The sequence below is a fragment of the Elephantulus edwardii genome, unplaced genomic scaffold (genome assembly GCF_000299155.1).
Source record: "Elephantulus edwardii isolate Elephantulus edwardi_28Jun2011 unplaced genomic scaffold, EleEdw1.0 scaffold00361, whole genome shotgun sequence".
NCBI classification, from domain to species: domain Eukaryota; kingdom Metazoa; phylum Chordata; class Mammalia; order Macroscelidea; family Macroscelididae; genus Elephantulus; species Elephantulus edwardii.
The window spans coordinates 912145-918144 of NW_006400111.1; the positions used below are offsets into that span (position 1 = coordinate 912145).

The 6000-nt window shown below is 42.5% G+C and overlaps 1 pseudogene; it reads left to right on the forward strand.

The window, feature by feature from the left end:
* The window catches only part of LOC102862413, a 30421-nt pseudogene extending 24654 nt beyond the window's left edge, over positions 1 to 5767 (forward strand).
* The last annotated feature ends 233 nt before the right edge of the window (positions 5768 to 6000 follow it).

Below are 6000 nucleotides of genomic sequence, written 5' to 3' on the forward strand. Positions count from 1 at the left end.
TCTTTATTATTTCCTTTCTTCTAGAAACTCTAGGGTTTGCTTGCTGTTCTTGTTATAATTGTTGGAGTTGTTGGGTTAAGATGTTGATTTTTATTTTTATTTTTCAGTGTTTATGTTATAAATTGATCTCTGAGCTTACTGTATACTAAATATTTTGGTATGTTGTGTTTTCATATTCATTTATTGCAAGAAACTTTAAAATTTTATTTTTTTATTTCTTCTACTACTCAAGCAGTATTCAAGCAGGATGCTATTTAGTTTCCATTTGCCTGGGGTCCACCCTCCCTCCCCATCTTCCTGCTGTTCATATCTAGCTTTATTACAACACAATGCGAGAAGATGCTTTGTGGTATTTCATTAGTTTTTAATCTGTCAAGACTTGTAACCTAGCACATGATTTATTTTGGAGAAAGTTCCATGTGTACTGCAAAAGAATGCATATTGAGCTCTTGTTGCATTGAGTGTTCTCTATCTGTCAATGAGGTCAAGTCATTTTAATTATAGACTCTAGTTCTTCTTTTCTTTATTAAGCTACTTTTGAGATGTTCTTTCTGTCCTTCATAGTGTTCTGCCCACAAAATTCCCCTCAAAGGATATCCAATTATCACACATATGAAAATTCAAGAGCGTCTATTAAATTCCACATGTGGAGACTTTCTCCCTCAGTAGGAAGGTTGTGAGGGAAAAAGCCCCAAATCCCCCTGCGCAATCCTTCTTAAGGCTTTCCTGGGTGCTACTGTCAGGATGGGGAGACTGAGAGCATGGTTGGTGGGCCGGGGGATCAGTCATGGGGGTCAGCTTTTGATGAGCTGGTTACTTTGCCCACCTTTACTCTTTTTGTGTCACGTAGACACTAGTTAATTCTTTACTTTGCAAGGACAGATAAGACTTTACCTGGGGCATTTGTGTTTGCCTTAAGCTAAGAATTTTTATGACCCACTTCTGCTTCTGGTACTAATGGGGGTTTATATAAAAAATGGGGTTTATGCTGTCCCTTCACATAGAAAGTGGTGTGTTGAAGTTGCCTACTATTATTGTGGTGTTGTCAATATATTTTTTTCAGATCTGTTAAATTTTCATTTGTGTGTTTTTTTATCTATTATTTTGCATGTAGATAGTAATTATAGCTATGTCCTCTTATTCTATTGACACTTTGATCATTATATAATGTCCTTCCTTGTCCCTTACACTGGGTTTTGCCTTGAAGTGTATTTTATCAGAGGTTAATATTGCCACTCCTGCTCTTTATATATATATTTTTTTCATCTTTAGATTTTTTTTCTCAGTTGATTTTTGTGTCTAAAGAGGGGAACACACTACTTGGGGGTACAGTGCCATGATTTTCTCTCTGAAAGGACCAGAGGGAGTAAGAATAATGCAACCCTCCCCTTCTCCAGAGCAGAAAACATATGAAGAGCCCATGCCCAGAGCCATGGTACCTTTGGAGCCCCGCCAAAAGCAAGAGGTTAATTTATTCATTGTTGACTTACACACTCACAGTTGTGGTACTGAGAAAGTGGTTTATAAGGGAAGTAAGTTGGAGAGTGGGGTAGGCAAATAATATCACAAGTCCAGGTTTTAGTCCAAGTTCCAAGACACAATTTATCAATTTGTCCAGGCTTTGGTTTCAGTTCAGTAGTCAAATCCAAAACATCTATCAAGATTTGCTTCAAAGCAGTTATAAGTCAGTTTCTCCTTCAAGCTTCTGGCAAGAACAATAAAAACCTTTAACAGTAGCCAGCACAAATGCAAAAGGTCTCAGGTCATACCTCACTACAGTTTCTCCATAGCAATGCCAAAGTCTCTCCACAGAGATCTCACTCTCACCAAGATCTTACTCCAGTCTCCTTCAAGACTTGCTTTCACAAGTCTTACTTGCCTTAAGTCTTGCTATCCAGTGTGGGAAGCACTCTTTATCTTATCCTAGTCCAACTTGCAAAACCAACTGTCTGCTTTGTACCGTCAGCCCTGCACAGAGCCAGGAGAGGTGGGAAGGACCTTTGTGGACCCATGCAACCCCAGCATCCTGCCAGCCCAGAAGTGCCCTGATCGACCTACCACATCCAGGTGAAAATCGTCGCTGGAGTCCCAGTAAGCCTTCTGGCACCCTCAGCCCTACACAGAACCAGGAGAGTCTGGAGGACCTTTACTGACTCACATAACAGCGGGTTGGAGGGTCTGTGACCCTCAGGCCATGGGACAGAATATCACCAACATTTGGGATCCTACCAACACATTGCTTTTGCCTGAGACATCATCCTGTTTTGCCAGCCATGCACATTAACTAGAAGACTCCAGCAATCAGCAGCTACCAGAATACAGCCCTAAAGGAGAAGGTCCAAGACAAAGTCCTTCCTCTTGAATTGTCAGAGTGGTGAAGAGACTCACAGCTGCCTCCTCGCCCCCCCTCCCCCCAGTCCCATATAATATTGCTACAGGACTTGAGACGAAAACTATAGGCCAGGTGAGTTGTCCTCTCATTCCCTACTAGTGTATTGAGCTCCCCAACTGAAGCAAGTCTTGGAGTCCAGGGATAAGAGAGGAATTCAGGCAAAGTGAGTTGCCCTGCCCTGTCCTGGAGCAGTAAGCTCTTCTGCCAAGATCATCAAAACAATGTCTCGCTAGGGCCCCAGGCAAAATAAATTTTACCATAGCAATGACATGGAAGAAGTCGGCTACCTGACACCTTACACAAAACCAAAGCAAGATGTCACCTCAAAAAGTGATCAAAACACAGAATCAAGATATTTCTTGAAGCTGGAGAGCCTGATGGAACTTTCTGACACAGCATTCCGAAGAACAATGAATATTTTCAACAGGTGAAAGACCAACTCCAAGAATTACAGGATTCTAAAAGTGAAAGCCAAGAGCAACTTATAAAAACAATCAAAGACAGCAAAGATAAAACAAATGAGGCATTAGAAATTCTGGAAAAAGAATAAACTACAATCCAGAATACGAAGACCTGTGTCTCTGATGCTGTCAATATATTGGAGAGACATATTAACAAAGTTGAAGAGATGGAACACAGAACTAGTGAAATATAAGGAAGAGGTCTCAGTACTGGTATGCTAAAACAAAAAGCAGAATGAAAAAGAAGGAAAAAAGAAGAAAGCCTAAGAATAATGTTGGACACTATCAAGAAGAACAACCTGTGCATAATTAGAATCCCTGAACAGAAAGAAGCAAAATAAGACACCAAGAGAGCTGTGGAAGAGTAACTAGAAGAAAATGAGTCACTTGCAACTCATAGCTATCCTATCTACAAGAGCCCTAGACCCTGCTCTGTCCTGTGCAAACCTCACTGTCTCCGACACACCTACTTCCATTATCCCAGTCACTGAATTGATCCATCTCATCAAGGGTCTTCCTCTCTTGTGCCATCCCTCCACCCTCCCAAACATGATGTCCCTCTTAAAGAATAGGTTCCTCCTTGCAACATGCCCAAAGTATATCAGGAACCCAGTATCACCCTCTCCAGGACGAATCTGTTTGTTCTCCTAGCAGTCCATGGTATATGCAACACTGCTCCTGCACCACAGCTCAAAGGCATCAATTCTCTTTCTTTCATCCCTTGTCACTGTCCAGCTCTCTGATACATAGCACATAATTGCAAAGACTATGGCCCGAATCAAGTGCATCTTAGTCTCCAGCCCGACATCATTGCTCTTCAGTACTCTGGAGAGGTTTCTGACAGTGGACTTTCCAAATGCAATTTATCTCTTGATTTCCTAGCTGCTGTTACCAAGAGTGTTGATTGTGGAATGAAGCAAACTAAAACTGTTAACAATCTCAATCTCTTCACCATGCATAATGATGCTGCCAATTGGCCCAGTGGGGAGAATCTGTTTTATTGATATTGAGTTTCAATCCATATTGAAGGCTACAGTCCTTGACTTTCTGCAGCACGTGCTTCAGGTCTTCCTCAGTTTCAGCAAGCAGGGTTGTATCATCTGCATAACTCAGGCTGTTGATGAATCTTCCTCTAATCCTGATGCCACATTCCTCCTCGTACAGCCCAGAGTCCCGAATGATCTATGCTGCACAGATTGAAAAGGTATGGAGACAGAATACATCCCTGGCAGACACCTTTCCCAATTTTGAACCGTGCAGGGTTTCCTTACTCTGTTCTGATGACTGCCTCCTGGTCCAAGCATAGGTTTCGCATAAACACAATCAAATGTTCTGGGATTCCCATTCTTCTCAGAGTCAACCACAGTTTGTTGTTATCCTTACAGCCATAGTCAACTTTGTCAGAACCAAAGATAAGGAGATAATTCTGAAAACAACAGAGAAAAACTAAGAGTAACCTATAAGGGACAGCAAATAAGATTAAGTGCTAATTTCTCAGCAGAAACCATGTAAGCAAGAAGATAGTGAAATGACATATATCAAATACTCAAAGAACACAAATTTCAGCTAAGAATACTGTATCCAGAAAAACTATCCATCAGGTATAATAAAGAGATCAAGATTTCTCATAAAAACAGAAATTAAGGGAGTTTGATCACCATTGCAAGAAATTTATGCATTGTTGGTGGGAATGTAAAATGCTACAACCACTCTGAAAAGTAGTTGGCACTTCTTCAAAAAACTGAACATAGTTGGTGGGCGAGGGCCATGGAGCGGCGGCAGCTGCCTGGCCCTTCATGATGAGAGGTTTTGAGGTGCTTCTCCCTTTTTCTGTGTAGTTGGTAGATTGGAAGGTGAAGAGATGGCTAACAGTGTCAAAACCTTCAGGGCATCAAAGACTCCATCTGGGGTGTCTGTACCATGTCAAAGCTGGATTCTCGGATACAGCAGAAGAGGGAAGAGCAGCGACGGAGACGGGCTAGCAACGTCCTTGCGCAGAGTGTAGAGCAGAAGCAGGAGAGCGAGCCACGTATTATTAGTAGGATTGTCCTGTGCTGTGCCTGGAATGGAGGCGTATTCTGGTTTAGTCTCATGCTGTTTTACCGAGGTTTTTATTCCTGTGCTTCAGTCAGTGACAGCGCAAATTATTGGTGATCCCTCACTACATGGAAATGTTTGGTCATGGCTGGAATTCCTCCTCACGTCAATTTTCAGTGCTCTCTGGGTGCTTCCCCTGTTTGTGCTGAGCAAGGTGGTCAATGCCATTTGGTTCGAAGATATAGCTGATCTGGCATTTGAAGTATCAGGAAGGAAGCCGCGCCCATTCCCTGGTGTCAGTAAAATAATTGCTGATATGCTCTTCAACCTTTTGCTGCAAGCTCTTTTCCTTTTCCAGGGGATGTTTGTGAGTCTCTTCCCCATCCATCTGGTTGGTCAGCTGGTTAGCCTCCTGCATATGTCCCTTCTCTATTCACTTTACTGCTTTGAATATCGCTGGTTTAATAAAGGAATTGAGATGCACCAGTGATTGTCAAACATAGAAAGGAATTGGCCTTATTACTTTGCATTTGGTTTACCCTTGGCTTTCCTCACAGCAATGCAGTCCTCATACATTATCAGTGCTTGTCTCTTCTCCATCCTCTTTCCTTTATTCATTACCAGCGCTAATGAGGCAAAGACTCCTGGCAAAGCATATCTTTTTCAGTTGTGCCTCTTCTCCTTGGTGGTCTTCTTAAGCAACAGACTCTTCCACAAGACAGTCTACCTGCAGTCAGCTCTGAGCAGCTCAGCATCTGCAGAGAAGTTCCCTTCACCACATCCATCTCCTGCCAAACTGAAGGCCCCCCGACCACTGATTTCACCTGCCAACCAGGACGGATATATGGGACTCTTCTCCCTGCCGACCTCCCCCTAAACAGGGAAGGCAGGACCCAGTCTGCCAAGGGTCCTTTGCATATTTCCTTGTCTCTGACAAACTTAAGCAGAATCTTCCGACACCAGTGTATAGATTTTTAGCACCCAAGTACTTCAAAACAAGTGAAAAGCCTGTGGTCTAAATGGACTGCAGGTTTTTCTGTGGCTATTATATAGCATTTGCTGGACCCCGGGCCTGGACTGATTTAAATACTCTTTCTCCCTGTGTCATTT